General features: G+C 35.8%; 1 pseudogene; it reads left to right on the forward strand.

The window, feature by feature from the left end:
- The first annotated feature begins 12,130 nt into the window (after nt 1-12,130).
- LOC134269845 (nuclear pore complex protein Nup205-like) overlaps nt 12,131-17,620 on the forward strand; it is a 35,681-nt pseudogene continuing 30,191 nt past the window's right edge.

The raw sequence follows: 17,620 nt of genomic DNA on the forward strand, positions 1-17,620 counted from the left end.
GAGAGAGTTACACAGCCGAACATCACTAATTTTCAATGGGGGGTTCATTTTCGTTGTTTTTGAGACCCATAAATTCATGCCCACAACAGAATGTAAATTTTCATATGCACAACTACTAAAAAGTTCTTCATCCATGAGATCAAATCCCCCATGAACCAACATTTTTTTCTCGAACCACGAAAATTTGACCCCACGGAAATATGTGATTTTACAGTGTATCTCGACCAACCAATGATATATCTCGTAAAGGGTAAACTGATCGCGAGTCAGGTGTCAATTTATATTCACCAACAATATTGACAACAGGGTACATTACATGCATGAACTTAACAAGCAAATTCAAGGAATTGTGGTCCCACCGCTTTCGGTGTCTTTGTGGTTGAGAAGTCATTTTTTTATGACATATTGTGTGTAATATGAACACCCTATCATATGTCATCTATTTAGAAATCATCCCTGAACTCCAAGGTCAAGGGGTTTAAGTTCTTGGTATCCAATGAAAAGTCTTTCCATAAGGATTACATATGTGAAGTATGAAAGCCCCAGCCCTTACGGTTCAAAAGTAATGGTCAAGGTTAAAGTTTTTTTTATAAGTACAGAAACCTCCAAGGTCAAAAAGTCAAAGTTGTTGGTATCCAATGAAAGGACTTTCAACAAAAAATACAGATAAGAAGTATAAAAGTCCCAGTATCCACTGTTCAAAAGATATGGCCAAGGTCAATGTTTTTGAAAAGTAGGTTAAATTCCAAGGTCAAGGTCAAAAGTCAAAGTTGTTGGTATCCAATAAAAGGTCTGGTCACAAAGAATATACATGTACATGTGTAATATGAAAGTCCTAATATCTACCATTTAGAAGTTATGGCCAAAGTAAAAGTTTGGAATTTTTGTGTAAAAATGGGTCAAACTCAAAGGTCAGGGTCAAAGGTTAAATTCGGTGGTACCCAAAGAAAGGTCTTGTCACAAGAAATACACATGTGAAATATGAAAGTCATAAATCCACTAAATCAAAAGTTATGGGCAAGGTTAAAGTTTTTGTGACGGACTGACAGACGGACAGCTAGACAGACTGATGGACAGGGGAATAAGATTTAATGTTCCCTCGCTTTCGCAAAAGTTTCGCAAAAGTTTTCTAAAGATTTGTCTGACATATAATATATTCCTATGTAAAATTTTGATCACAACCCATTCCCAGAAGGGTCATGATTTCAACAAACTTGAATCTACATGACATTAAATTAGTTGATCTAAAGTAGAATTTTAAAGATTTTTCCTGTAGATATATATATTGGTATGTAAAATTTTATTTACATGTACTGATTACTGTAAACCAACATTCCGTGCAGAAATTTTCGCGAAGTTCAGAACCTTGTCATCGCAATATTTCTCGCCGCGAACGGGTCCTTAAATCTCTTTTTCTATTAAAAATAGCTCAAAAAAAGGATTTTTCCGAAAATTAATCGTCGCGAACAACTTTACTCCCAGTAAATCGCGAAATAAAGTCGTCGCGAATAAAAGTTGGTTTACAGTATTTGAACAAAATAGAATTTACACTACCATAAAATGCCTTTATATAAATATGACCAAATATATTACTCTTGAAAAGAAGATTTTTGAAAGACACACATAAGTTTTTCCTTGGAAAAAGGTTTGACCGGCCTTCATCCTTGTTCATATAGACAAACTTGAATCCCAACGGATACTTAATTGCACCAATTAAGTTTGGTTAAAAATGGCCCAGTGTGAGGATCTTGAGAATTTTAAAATGTGTATTAAAAGTTTACAGACAGACGGACGGACAACTAGACAGATACTGGACAAAATGTGATCAGAAAAGCTCTCTTGAGCCTATGGCTTATGTGAGCTAATAAAAGTAAACTTCTTTTCAAACTTTGGGGGGATGTTTGCCACCAATCTCCCCTACAGACACCCCACCCCCACCCCAAGATACCCGCAAGAATCTTAAGGAATGGATTATATGAGTTCATTATGCTACCTACAACATGTACATTGTAATTTGATAAATGTTTACAAGGCATGCATTGGTTCTGTGACTTGACCATGTTGGTTTCACTTTAACAGCTAAGAATGGAGATATTTTAGATTTCTGTTTTTTTTACCTCAATCCTCTCGTCGGCTGCTGTACAAAACTGTCGTCCGTGCAATCCATCCTCGTAGATAACACGAAAAATCCAGGAAAATCTGTGTATAAGCTCTCTGTAAATCGCAGTGTAATCTCGCCAAAGTCATATATCAAGCGAATGAGTACCAGTTCACGTGAACAAAACCCCGCATAGAAGCCTGCTATGGTCACTGGTGCGTGAAATGTGTGAATAGCAGGGTTACATGTACTTGTAAAGACGTGGTGGAAGCTTTTCATGAATTTTTCATCTTAGAGCTGTGGGGAAAAGTCAAAATAATTGGGCAGCTATGCACCCACATGATTTTTCTCGATATTTGCATATTTTTAAATTGACGTCATGCATAACATTTTACATGATTTAGAGAGCACAGGTACTTGTGGACACCCCCCCCCCCTCGATTTTCAACCCCGGGGCTTAATGGAGTTTTTTCACAAAATATATTTATTACACCTTTTCATCATATGTACAACAGGGAAAAAAGTGTTTTAAAAACCCAAAAACAATCGCTCCACAAAAAAAGTAAAGTGTGTTCAGTGGCGTAGCGTGCATAAAATATATGTGTAGGCAAAAGAAAATGAAGCGAAAGATTTCACTGAGGCGCGAAGCGCCGATAGGGGGTAGGTGCGAGAGGGATCACCCCCTCCTGCCAGGGGAGTTGAATCCGGGATGTTTCGCGCCCATTCTGTTTCGCACTGAGATGGTTCGCGCCGGGATGATTCGCGCCGATTTCGGTGCGAAACATCTCCCCCTCTTTTTTTATATTTCATTTATTTTGTAATAAATTAAGATCATTTATTTAATCATAGATATAAATATGTGTTGTATGCTCAAAATCATGACTTTATAATTTGCGGTGCCACAGGTAACGGATTGTAAATGTTAATATTGTGCCCGTTTGCTGAGCGTGTGTGTTCAACTATTTAATTGTAATTAGTTGGAGATCAAAAGGTGAGAATTATTTCATTACAGCAATTATAAAGTCATACAGCAAGTAGATCACCAACTTTTTTTTATAGGTAAATATAGACACATATCTGAAGTAAATATATTCTTGAATATTCAAAATTGAAGTTTCAATGAATTTTACATGAAATGATTTTTTTCATTTATTTTTATTTGAAATAATGTTAAGTCTCCAAATTTTGATTCTCCAAGCCAGCAAATTTACGTTGATAGGTTCCCCAAGCCGGCAATGATTACAGAATTACTTAATTAGATGGCGGTATGCTAAAGTAAATACTATCAACATAATTATCAGAGTGTAAAAATAATATACAATTAGACTTAGTACTTAAAATAAACTTCTACAATTAAAAATATAAACTAATATTCTATAAAATTTCGATTCTTACATCAATATTCACAGATATTATAATTTATTATTTTTTAATTCTTTTTCAAAATGAACGAAATAAAAAGCATACATTTTATGTTCTGGGAGCGAAACATCGCGGGGCGAACCATCTCAGCGCAAAACAGAATTAGTGCGAAACATCGCGGTGCGAACCATGCATCGGCGCGAAACATCCCGTTACCGGGGAGTTTGGGGGGCCTCCCCCGAGAAAATTTTGAAAAAATAGACTCAAAATTAGCACTTATGAGGAAAAAATCGTTACATTAAACAAAAAACGTACATGTATGCTTGTTTATAGTTTTTTATTTGGGCATTTTGGGATTTTCGCCCATTAAACAGTCAGATCTTAAAAGTTTTTTTTAAACATGTTAAAAGCAAACTCTTTTAGATTCTCCAGATATATGTCACCTCAATGAACATGTATACTAGTAAATCTAGTAAAAAGCAGATTACTATTTTTGGACACCCCTCCCCCTGATTTGAATATTTGGACAAGATTATACTTATAGGCATTTATATTATTCGTTATAAATTTAAATTAAAATTTTTAAAAAATGGTGTTTAAATAATACGTTATCATTGTTTTGTATATAGAGACATGAAAGTGAAAAGAACCTTTTAAGGGATTAAAATTGCATTTATGTTTGATACTAAATTTAGGTTTAATTTTAACGATAACACATTTATTTACATACATTACAGAACATTGAAACTTGGTTGGGATTAAAACATCAAAAGGCTCCCACTTTTTGTGAGAAACTCGACTTTTCCACTATTTGTCAAAGAGGATTACAGGAATGTATAGGGTCTTTAATTGTATGGGGGAACTCAGTTTGACTTCTGACGCCACTGAAAGAAACAAAACTGCAAATTTATGTTTTAAAGCTATATAATGAATTTTATTGTTTTAAAATTTTATTTATTATTAACAAACTTATTACAAGAATTCATTTTTCTTTAAAAAAAAATGACCGTCAACTTTGCCAAAAATTATGTGTAGGCATTTGCCTTTTTGCCTTAATGGACGCTACGCCACTGGTGTTAAACCCCAAGGTCTAGATCGTTAGGTCTTAATCATGGTACCTAAAGATCTAGGAAGGTTTTGTCAAAAGGATACCGTTACATATAAAAGCTATAGCCTCACCCATTCAAAAGTTATGAGCAAGGTTAAAGTTTTTACAAACAAATTAACAGACAGTCGTGCACTCCCGATCCCGTTTACATCGACGAACGGCAATCACGAATAAAAATGGAAATATATCCCCTTAAGAAGTCCCGAATCCTTGCTGTAAATTTCACCAAGAAAATTGAAAATTTCTTATATATTTATTTTCATATCAACAATAACATTAGAGCTTCATTGAAATTCATGTAATACTAGTCAAAATTCTGTATTTGGTACTTGATAAATTATACGAGTCTTAAATTGGTTCTTTTAAAAAAGATACAACTTATTCGATTCATAAGGTTTTTGACATGGATTCAATTTATTATTATTATTATTTTTTTTTTTTTTTGGTTAAATATAATAAAGAAATCTGGAAGAAATTGACCCCAGAAATACAGGGGCGTAGCCACGGTACTTATGATGTGGACACCCGAGCAGGCAATCACTCTGCCTTTTCCGTCAGTTTTTTCTCGACTTGACGGAAAAGGCCGAGTGATGTTCCGATTGCCGAGTAGGCTGGGTCTATCAGAAGATTTTTTCCGTAGAGCTACAGTTCTGCAGCTACTCTTCAAACCAGAATTAAAAAAAAAATTAAATGTAAATAACATTAATTCAAAAAGCCAATTTTGTGTCACATGCATGTACAAGAGAATAAATTCTATCAAGGTCTAGATCTATAATCATTTATTTCTCTTATACCCTTTTGAAGCCTAAAAAAACTAATTTCTTGTTACAATAAATATTTTGAATATGAGAAAGTCTTTTGGGATGTAGTGATATTTCTGTTTTCAAATCAAGTTTTACTATTAAAAATTTTGTAACGTTTCCACAATAGTCTATTCTTAGAATGCATGCATGAACATGTAAAAGAAGTTGAATTTTCCCCCAAAATTTTAGTTTTGTTGTCATTATATTTTATTCGCTTACATGATGATACACTGTAAACAAAATAAATACTGTAAAAAAAAAAAAAATAAAAAATCGATAGGCGTCGGTCTTGATTGCCAATGCATTATTCATGTTAATAATTTATTGCACCAAATGAGTAATTATTTGATTCTATAGTTTCTGCATATTTATGCATAAAAGCAAGTTATTTATAAATTGAGGTATTATGTTTAATGATTTTTTGGATAATAAATATAGGAAACAGTAAGCTAATTCATTTGGGTTTCACATTCATTCAGTAACGAGTTAAGGTGGAATGCCATGCAAACTTTTTATTTTATAAATCTTTGAGTCATTTTAAACAATGGTTTCAGCATTGAAAGGCTATGGTTCGACTTTCAAATTTTTTTTTTTCATAAAAATAAAATAAAACATATTATTTGTGGATATTTTTAAACCTATTGTTAAAAACACCACAAAACTAGTCCCAAGTGAGGAGAATATGGAATTCCTATGGAATGCCATATACGACAGCCAACTGCTTACTGCCAACTGCTTACAGCCAACTGCTTACTGCTTACTGCCAACTGCTGACTGTCAAATGCGTTCTGCTTACTTTAGCATCACATCTACGCATGTGCAAACAAAACTATAGAAAGTACGGCATCGGGATATTTGGCAACAGAACGTAAACAGAGAAGCGATGCCGTGGTTTAAGGGGGGACCTATGTCGTTCTACGTCAAAGCAGCGTTATGTGACGTCACAATAGCGACGTTTGTTTTTTTTTTCCTGTGACGGAGGTCCTCCCTGTCACTGGCACTGGTAATTAATGAAGATTGTTTTTATTTACATCGTTTATTTACATAATTACAACATAAGATATATTTATAAGAAATCACAATGTTCACAATACAAAAACACGTCCACACTCGTTGACTTTCAGACTTGTTCTCCTCTCTCTCATTCCCAGGGCCCACTTTCTCACACAAATCAATCTAGTGCTCACTTTCATCTCTCAGAACTCTATCACGCACAATAAACAACGATAACTGAAATGACAATTAAACAATTATAAATCCATGCTTGTCCACTCGCTTTCTCTCTAACTAACTAAAATCACACTCTTGGGAAACAGGGCTACAACGCCTGCGCCGCGCACCTGCAACCTATCACTCACTCATTTACAATTAACAAAGATCGGGCGATTGCTCTGTGACATACCTCCCCTCTTAAGTGTGGCGTCCCGACACACTAATAAAATTACATGTAGTAGACTGATAATGATAATTTGATATCGCTTACAAGAATCACCCATTCATAGATAAAGAGACCTTACTACACACAGAAATAATAAAATAGTTCTACATGCACACACATTTCATGTTTTATCTTTTTTTTTTCTTAGATTTTTGCGTTTTATCTTTACATTTTTTTTTTCAAAACAAATGTTCATTTTAGATATACATTATATACACAACCTACGTATATACACTTCAATTATTTATTTCTTTGACTGTATAAAAACTTCTCATAATTACATATGCATCTTGTGCACTCTCACTTACTTCTTTGCATGAGGACTAAATGATTTACACTCACCATTTATAGACAAAGAATTATTTGTATCATCAATATATCAAGTAGAGTCTTCCAAAATATCAAAGTTAAAAATACAATTATACTGGAAATCCCCGGCAATAAAAGCATTACACACAACATCGGATTTTTTTTCACCAATTCTTATTATAAAGACGCATTACTCCAATTATGTCGACACGGTCGCCCGTTGCCATAAACAATTAATATCCGATTTTTTTTTTCTTTACCAATTCTTATTCTAGAGTCGCATTTTCCCAATTATGTCGACACGGTCGCCCGTTGCCACAAAAAAGGTCACTCCCTAGGCCGTTTTCGTTACGTCTCCACGCGCGAATTCTTTACTGAAAATCATCTCACTGGATCCATTATTAATCAACTTGAAGACCATTTGACTCTTTACACTTTCTCCAATTTTGGCGAAACAAAATTGTGGATTTAAATGACAATCACCTCCTCCGGTTTTGGCGACACAAAACTTGAGGGTATATTTTCAAAAACATTTTTCACAGACCGACGAAACTTCAATTTCTGTCTTCTGTCACCGGCTATCCTCAGGAGTACTGGATGCGAACTTTAGTTTTCGGAATCGGCATCTTTCTCATCGTTACACTGGAGTGCGAGGTGCCCTACATTCCGACAGTTGTTACAGATCGGTCTCCCGTCGACGATCCTGGGATTTCGGTCAGGTCTTTGGCGGAATCCATGGCCTCGTCCTCGAAGGTTTTGCGGAATGTATTGTTGTTTAGAGGTGAAACGTCCGATCTCCGTAGCCATCACGGACACCTTTGCTGTGTGTTCTGCGAGTGCAAGGGACTTTTCCAGCTCTCCTGTTCTCATAGAGCCGCACGACGTACATCTAGTTGCCACTGTTATCCTGGCCATCGGGACATCCACCAGGAAGTTGTTACATTCCTCCCTCTTTGTGTCCCTGAATGCTTCTTCGAAAGTTTTAAGATTGGGAAGCAAAACATACCTTTTGGTTTCAGGTTTTAGTCCTTGAATGAAATGCTCCTTAGTGAGAGTTTCTTTTTGCCGTCCAGGCATGTCCATGTAGGCACGTCGAGCCTCGTTATATTTGCGATATAATCCTCTACAGTTTGCGTCTCCTGTATTTCCGAGTCATTTCTTCACAAAAACATGAACAAGGGTTAATTTCCCAAAGTATCTGTTGACATGGTTAAGTTAATCTAATCCCACCGCTGCCACCATAATATGTGACGGGGGTCCTCCCCGTCATTGGCACTGGTTAATAAATGACTATAGTTTTTATTTACATCGTTTATTTACATAATTACAACATAAGATATATTTATAAGAAATCACAATGTTCACAATACAAAAACACGTCCACACTCGTTGACTTTCAGACTTGTTCTCCTCTCTCTCATTCCCAGGGCCCACTTTCTCACACAAATCAATCTAGTGCTCACTTTCATCTCTCAGAACTCTATCACGCACAATAAACAACGATAACTGAAATGACAATTAAACAAATTATAAATCCATGCTTGTCCACTCGCTTTCTCTCTAACTAACTAAAATCACACTCTTGGGAAACAGGGCTACAACGCCTGCGCCGCGCACCTGCAACCTATCACTCACTCATTTACAATTCACAAAGATCGGGCGATTGCTCTGTGACATTCCGCAGACTTTTGCAACTGTGATTATAGGCATAACATTGTTATAAAATCAAAAACGTACACAGTTTACAACAAGAATTTTTTTTATCATTTATATTTATAACAGTTTTATTTGATTTATGGAGTTTGTTAATATTAGAATTCTCTTTTGGTTGATAATTCATAGCAATTTCAGTGGTAAAGAAATATCTCCATGATATACTGATATAAAAGCGCCAAAAAATATAAGATAAAATTCAGCAAAGAAAGCGCCTAAAATCAGGGAAATTTGTTTAATTTCATGTTTACCATTTATTGTATTTCCTTGATAAAACTAACAAAAAAATCAGAAATGTACTTGTACATGTATTTACTTATTGATTTATAGTATATGTAGATTTTATTGTATAAAGTCATTCCTAGGTTCTATTAGGTGTTGGTTGTTGACGGGGAAATTGGGGGGGATGATTAGAATGAAGAAGAAAAGAGTTTATTTGTTTAAATTATTTCTAATCAAAACAAAATACTCGTTTTTTGCAAAATAGTTTTATATTCAGATGTTTGTCAGTGCTTACTTACCTTTTTTTTTAGTGCAGAAAGGTCAATATTAATGACAAAAGAGTACGAAAATAAAAGAAAACGTCATATTTCTCGTTTATTTTATCATAAAGGTATATTTTTTTCTTTGTTTAAATAAAGAGAGGGGTCATTTCTTTTAAAAAATATGAATTACAACATTTTCACACAAAGACTTTTTAAAATATTACCTGTTATGCATGTCGGAATTGTAAAAAATACGACAAGAAAAACGGGGTGATACTTACATTGTGCTCATTTATAATTTTAAAAACACCACAAAACTAGTCCCAAGTCATGCGCAATGAATTGCAATGAAATTGCCTTCATTTTAAAGATTTAAGTCATATAAATTAAATACCTGTTGATTTCGAATGTGATTTGACATTTTTGGTTCTTTTTAGCGCATATTTTGAGTAGAACAATAATGTCTGAAAATAATCTATTTTTAGCATTTCACACTGTTTTTGCACGTGATCCTGTGTAAAATGAGCATATAGAGGTATTGTTTTTAATACCTAAAAATTAAGAGCAAGTGGCCAGGAAGGAAATGTCAAAGTTTTGAAAATTTCACACAAAGACTTTTCGGACATAGGTCCCCCCTTAAGCTCTGGACAAATGACAAATTAAAAAGAAATAGTGCTAATTGTAACGGGGACCGTTACAGATGTTCCCAAAACGCTCCCCAAATCCCTTTCTATGCCTAATTCCTTTAAGACATTTTTTTAAAATATGATCAGTATCGAAGGATTTTATCAAAGAACTATAAAGGCTACAATGCAATCAGCTATATGTTATTTATTACTGACATTGTGCACACACACATGTGCATGCATGCATATGCAAAATTATTATTGAATGTTATCTAAACAACTAAAATATCTAAATTTAAATATAGTGAGAATAAATAAAAAATTCTTTACATTGAATATACATTTTACTGTTTTTTCAAATGCATCGACCATTTTGCGTATTTCGCGCACGCACGCACGTGCATGCATGCATGTACTTGCATTCATTTTGATGGTACCATAATGTAAAAATCTATTATACTTATTCATATTATAAATTTTATCCTGTTTCGTTGAAAACTAAGAAAGTTGTAGACATTTTAAATTTCAGCAAATCAGATTGCAGCACACGTGCATGCAAAAAGGCTATTATGATGTACCGTGTTCATGGTGTTGTCCATTCCCTTGTTGCCATAGACCTGCCTCCCCAATTCAGTCAAACAGGAGCAGCCACAAGGTGACACCAACACCGATACAGGATCCATTCTGCAGTCCCAACGTCAACATGTGTACAAGGAATCGTTCTTTCCTACTACCATCAGGATATGGAACCAGCTGCCAGAAGACACCATCACGGTTACGTCCCTGGAGTCCTTTAAGACCAGGATCCAGGGATACAAAGCACCATAAACCAAGCAGGACATGTTTTTATCAGTTTTTAAAATTGTAAATAGATGCGTGGAATCCCCCTCACGTACACGTTTTTAAATCAAAATGAGAAAATGCCGCAGCAGCGGCCCTTCACTTTATAGGAAGAAGAAGAAGAAGATGCGCATGCTTTTCATGATAATTCCTATAAACCATGCTGTAGATCTTTTTAATGTATAACCAATCCATGTTGAAAATTTCAAATGATTTTGTCGAAAAACAAGAAAGATATTGAGACTTTAGTTTTAGCCAATCAGAGCGAACTTCGTTTGGGGAACATAACTACAGTAGCCACAGGCACCTGAAGAATCGATAATACCCGTCCCCCCTTTTTTGAAATGAAAAAAAAAATGTAAGAGTGTATAATACCCCGTCAAACACATCTATATGTCGTTATATGCAAGCAGAGGAGGAAATGAAGTTAAAAGATCTCCCAGGCTCTGCCCTCGAATCAGTCGATTCAAAGGATTTTCTATCAGTGTATGCCAGAAGCCCCGTCACTCAATTATTTGTCGATGAGCATGCTTGAAGGGGATAAGAGATTGAAAAGATTGACACAGGATAGGGACCTTTTAATGCCGTTGAACTTCATTTGGGGGGGGGGGGGCTATCGACACTTAAACACTTGGACACAACAATCTAGAAATTGGTATCTGTAAAATAGAGTCCAAAAAATTACTTGCCCATTCGCGATCATATTCCTAAAATTGGCTAAATACAAATTCTCACCTGCTTGACAGAAAAATATAGCCGGGAGTCACGTGTCTTGTTTTAGCATATGAGTAGCATATGAGCTCGACGTTCTAATATCTTAAGAAAAATTAAATTGTAAGAATAGATTACGCATGCTTTGAAATAATGAACTTTCTGAATCTTGTAATTCATCAAATCTCGTCAGAGATTAATTATAATATGTCTGCTGAAAGATTGTCTGGTTTCCAACTCAGTTTTAAGAAAAGTTCTAAATTATATAAAAAAAAATAACTAGAGCAGAGGTTCTGTGAGTAATGAGCTCACTAAATGATACCCCCATGTGTTGCTTATTGTTTTACGGTAATGTGTAAAGAGGAATAACTCGTCCTATCAAATGTTCTCCAGAAGATGGATGCTAAAATGAGCCAATTTCCGATTTAGGCCCAGATTTCTTGAATGGTTTTTTTATATAATACGATTGATATTAACCATCATCATAGATTTGAATAACACCCATAATTTCCACCGTTTGCAGGTGATAGTTCTTTTTTCAGCTATCATTAAAGATGTCGCCATATGATATCAACATGTCAGATCAATGAATGTGAGTTATTCCAAGTCATCAGGAAGCGCACAATAATTTTTTTTTGCAGATCAATTAAACAGTAATGGACCTAACAAAGAAAATGGACAGACTACAAAGAGACACGGCTATTGGTCCACCTAAACACAAGAAGCAGGTTTGTCCTTCTCTCTGTATACCCTAGCTGGAACAGAAATAACTTCATACACTTTGAAATGTAATGCTGTTCACATTTGTGATGATCAGAGATCACAGTGTTATAAGTCTTTGACATTCATGACTACTGCCAATCTGTATTATTTTGTCCTTTTCATGTTTTCCAGGTGTCTGACTTGTACAGGGAGATCCAAATCATCTTAGCTGACTGCATGCATGCCTCTTCTGTCTGGCCACACAGCAGCCCCTGGAGAAAGCTGACACCTTGAGGCTGATCCAGCACCTAAGGGCAGACAACTCTCTGAGTGCTGATGGCACCCTGGACCCTGTGAGTCTGTGTCTGTTAATGGCCCTCCTGTACTGTTTTGATGTCAGTCTGTTGGAACATGAAGATGGAGGAGGTTAGTATTTGATAATTTACTCTTCATTCATTTGTATTTCACAAAGCACAGTTGTAAGGGATGTTTAATGTAATCAATTAAGTTGAAGAATAATGTTAATTTTTTTTTTAAATGTCTCTTATATCTTCACTTTTTTCTGGAATATAAGTAAACTATTTCTGTGCTCTGAAATGGCAAGAGTTGTTCTAATAAGAATGAATAGAAAGGTTAAAGTTGATGACTTTTGACATTTGCAGATCTAGAGGTCCTGCAGCGTCTACCAATGATGACGGACTTGACCTATACATACTGGATATACACCAGGATCTTATGTCTATGCGAGCCTGGGCCAACCCCGGACTGAAGAGCATGGTGCTGCTGGCTTGGGGGGTGACCCTGAGACAACTCAATCAGTACCAGACCCCCACAGGTAAAATATCTAATCTAATCTAAAGAGGGAACCCCCACGCTCCCCAGGAGCAGTATAATATTATGCCCTGTTCACATGGAGAGTTTAATTCGAATTTAACGTAAAGTTACTGCCAATTAGTTTCGCTTAGCGTTCACATGGAGAATTTAATGCGAATTAGTTTAATTCGAATTAATTTACTGTGCAATAAATTACTTCGCATTAACTCCATGTGAACGCTTAGCGAAGCTAATTCAAATTAAATTTTGACGCATGCGTAAGACCAGAATTAAGTTACAGGACACGTGTTGGTGGTTATATATAGGTATTTGTGCTATATTTGGTTCAAAAATTGAGGGAAAGTATGTTAATCACTAAAATCAATGAATACCTGTAGCCACTTCATGATGTATCAAAGGATGGCTCTGCATACATGACGTGATTTACAAATGACGTCATAATAGACTTACTGATGCCTGACTGTAGAAGAAATTTTTTAATTCGCATAAGTTTACTTCGCATTAGCTGTCGTGTGAATCCAATTTAATTCGGGTTAATTTGATTCGCATTAGTTTACTTCGCATTAATTTACTGCGAATTAAACTCATCCTGTGAACAGGGCATTAAATACATTCTTTATGGTATCTAATCTTGAGAATTGATGAGATATGTTGGTGCATGTATGTCATGATAGATTAATTATTGTGATAAATTTAATATGGCCAGGCAAGATAATTATGATAAGTGCTTTAAGCAGAAAATAAACTGTAAACTAATTTTGGACTATATTGATATCTGTAAGATTATTCACTCTTGATTTACATGAAATTGATTTCTATAGGAGTGAATGGAATTTGTGAGGAGCTGAGGTTGTCATTAACGAAGCCCTGGAAGCTAAATTGTTCCACTTCCTGCGACTGGCCATTGTAGCCGTACATGATTTCCATAAAGAGGTATCTCATTTGGTGTAATCATTTCAAGTTTACATCAAAATTTACTTAATTTTAATTTTAGCAATGAGTCAAACAAGAATTTGTTTGACAAATCATTATTTTAACTCTTCAGAATGGATTCTTAATACTGTAACACTAATAACAGGGTAGGGAATATTATTCATATTATGATAAAGTCCAGCATAACGTTTGGGTTTTTTTGTCTTGTAGGAATATTATCTAAAGAAAGTCCACGGGCTGGTTACAGACTTCATTTTTCACATGCCACTGAAGGTACTTATGTGACACCTAAACAAATTGTTAATGCATTTGATCACTGTGAAAAAATGTGCCAATTTTGCATGGCTATAACTTTTTCTGAAATGAAAATATTCAACATTTCAGAAAGGTTACCACGGTAATTATAATATTGATTAATGTAAAATATTTTGAAAAAAAATATTCCTTGTGTGATATTAGAAAGAAAATTTATCAAAACCTTTTAATGTGTTTAAAAGTCTGTTCAAGAAACTTTATTCTGTATGATTGCAGATAGGTGAAAGAGCTGCGTACAAGAGGAGATGAAGCGGTGAGAATCGCGGCATCCCAGAGTTCCCTAGAACCTCCCACATCACCCAGTCACAGCTTCCGGTACTTACTGAGGCTTGTAGGTAACCCTCTGACAAGAGAGATAACTCCCACATCACCCAGTCTAGGCTTCCAATACCTACTGAGACTGGTCTGTAACTGTCCCTAGTGTTTACTGCTTATATCAACATGATTAAGGTTTACTGACCCTCTTGCAAGAGAGATAACTCCCATGTCACCCAGTCATGGCTTCCAGTACCTACTAGTAGAGACTGGTACGTAAATGTCGCTAGTGTTTACTGCTTATATTAACATAATTAAGGTTTACTGACCCTCTGACAAGAGAGATAACTCCCACATCACCCAGTCACGGCTTCCAGTACCTACTGAGACTGGTACGTAACTGTCCCTAGTGTTTACTGCTTATATCAACATAATTAAGGTTTACTGACCCTCTGACAAGAGAGATAACTCCCACATCACCCAGTCTAGGCTTCCAGTACCTACTGAGACTGGTCTGTAACTGTCGCTAGTGTTTACTGCTTATATCAACATGATTAAGGTTTACTGACCCTCTTGCAAGAGAGATAACTCCCATGTCACCCAGTCATGGCTTCCAGTACCTGCTAGTAGAGACTGGTACGTAAATGTCACTAGTGTTTACTGCTTATATTAACATAATTAAGGTTTACTGACCCTCTGACAAGAGAGATAACTCCCACATCACCCAGTCACGGCTTCCAGTACCTACTTAGACTTGTACGTAACTGTCGCTAGTGTTTACTATCTTATATTAATGTATCTAGGGTGGGGGGATGGGTACATAATAGCCACTTAAGTGTTTACTGCTTATATTAATGTATCTAGGGTAGGGGGATTGGTTCGTAACTGTCCCTAGTGTTTACTGCTTATATCAACATAATTAAGGCTTATTTACCTTCTGACAAGAGGGATAACTTTTGCTGCAATGTATAATAATAGTTCCCTTTAGAAATAGTTTATGAGGCAATTTCTTTAGAATTTTGAAATTTAAATTCAAAATTGATTATATTGTTAACATTTCAATTTTATCTTACATTTCTTATGTAAAATCATTATGAAATCTATTATCTACATGTATATTAGTGATGTGCTGTGTTAAATCATTAAAATTTATTTTTGGTTGTAAAACGTCTTTTGATTGGATGAAATATTTAGTTTATATTGTATAAGTGAAGTTGCCCATGTCGCAATGAGCTATGTCAAAAATGTATTAATCAGCCTGAAGTTGCTTTAAAAGTATGCTCAATTTGAAGCCATTTTTGGAGGAAAACTTCTAAAGTTTAATAAAGCGTAAACTGCCCCAAGTTATGTTACATCGTATAACATAAGTTAAAATAAACTCCATTCCTCAAATATTATAAAATCTTACTATCAAGTCCTGCTTGTGTTTTCAGATAGGAGATTTATACAGGAGTGACCCCCTGGGTCTCAGACTGTCTGTAGAGTACTGGTGTCCCCAGGATAACTACGGACCTCACAAAACGATGTATAATGTCAGACCCCCACAGAGACAGGTAGATATAGAATAACATCTACAAAACAATAAATATATACTATTAATTAAGTTTAAGAGAAGACAGTGATTTTGGTTTACATGAGTAAGGAATGTACATAGACTGTATGATTTATATTACAGATATCATTGTATAGACTGTATGATTTTATATTACAGAACTGGTGTAGATTTATATTACAGGTATGATTTTATATTAAAGGTGTCGCTGTATAAGTTTGTCCATCTGGCGGGGGACCTTCTGCCCCCTCCCTCTACGTACCCTACGTCCAGATGTTGATTGGTCTGTTTTATATTACAGGTGTCGCTGTATAAGCTTGTCCGTCTGGCGGGGGATCTCCTGCCCCCCTCCCTCTATGTACCCTACATCCAGATGTTGATCAGTCTGAGCAGTAACCCACAGTTGACCCACTACTACTTTGACCTTCTCAAGGTCAATGGAATGGGATCAGGTAGGGAGCTTCGATAGCTTCAGTGGAATTGTGTATCTAAAATTGTTCTAAAGACATATGTCTTTGTGTGTTGTCACAAACGGTCTAACCTGCAGTCACAGATGTAAAAAAGACAATTTAAAAGTTTTAGAGCAAGATTGATTCCAGCAAGCACAGAGCTTTCTTAATTTACCATATGAATCTGTTCCTTTTACAACAGAAGTTTTGTATCTTGAATACCTTGGATATGTCAAAGTAATTAAAAGTCCTCTTTCCTTTTTTCTTTAAGTATTTCACCATTGATATCTCCAAAACCTAGCCACTGCCGTTTCGTGGCAGAACATTTTCCTGTCGCTGAATCAGCACTACGCCAGTTTACGTCGGGAGGTCTCTAGCGGTGCCGACATGTCTCACATGAGACTCTGAGGTCCCCATCCCCGGGGAATCACCCCACAGGAACTGGAGGGGCAGGTCGTTGTCCTGAAACTGTGTTGTGTCTGAATATGTGAGTACATTTATCAATCATCAGATAAAGAAAATAATTATTCTATAATCGCCGCACAAGGGTTTTGATTTGATTGACCTAAAATTCATTGTAGTTTGTTATTAAGGCATGATAATAATGGGTCTGTATTATTTTTAAGTTGTATTGAATAATGAGTTTATATCAATTTTAATATTCCTGAATCAAAGCATAGGAAGTAATAAAGACTTTTAAAAGGGAAATCTAATTTTGAAATCTGCATAAATGGCAGATTACTATCTAACACCAGAAAAATTGACATCCTATGTTACAAAATGAGAACTGCTGTGTGGCGTTCTGTGAAAATCAGCAGTAGCAGGTGGTGGTGGTGTTATTTGGTCTGGTGACCTGTAGTATCCCCCTCGACCTTAAAGCCGAGATCTTCAGGGTGCTGGCCGCGTTCGCTAAGACGCCGCGGACGTGGCAGCCAGCCTGTGGCATACACTAGCTGGAAGCCTCACAGGTAACCACTGAAATACTGCTCTTTACTATATCTTAACTGAAATTTATTGTGTTATTGCATTGACATGCACCTTTCATCTCGCTTTCCGTATATTGTACTGTACGACATGTATGTGGGAA

Source organism: Saccostrea cucullata, unplaced genomic scaffold (genome assembly GCF_032062105.1).
Source record: "Saccostrea cucullata isolate Sc308-1 unplaced genomic scaffold, CSIRO_AGI_Scuc_v1 ctg3768, whole genome shotgun sequence".
Lineage (NCBI taxonomy): Eukaryota > Metazoa > Mollusca > Bivalvia > Ostreida > Ostreidae > Saccostrea > Saccostrea cuccullata.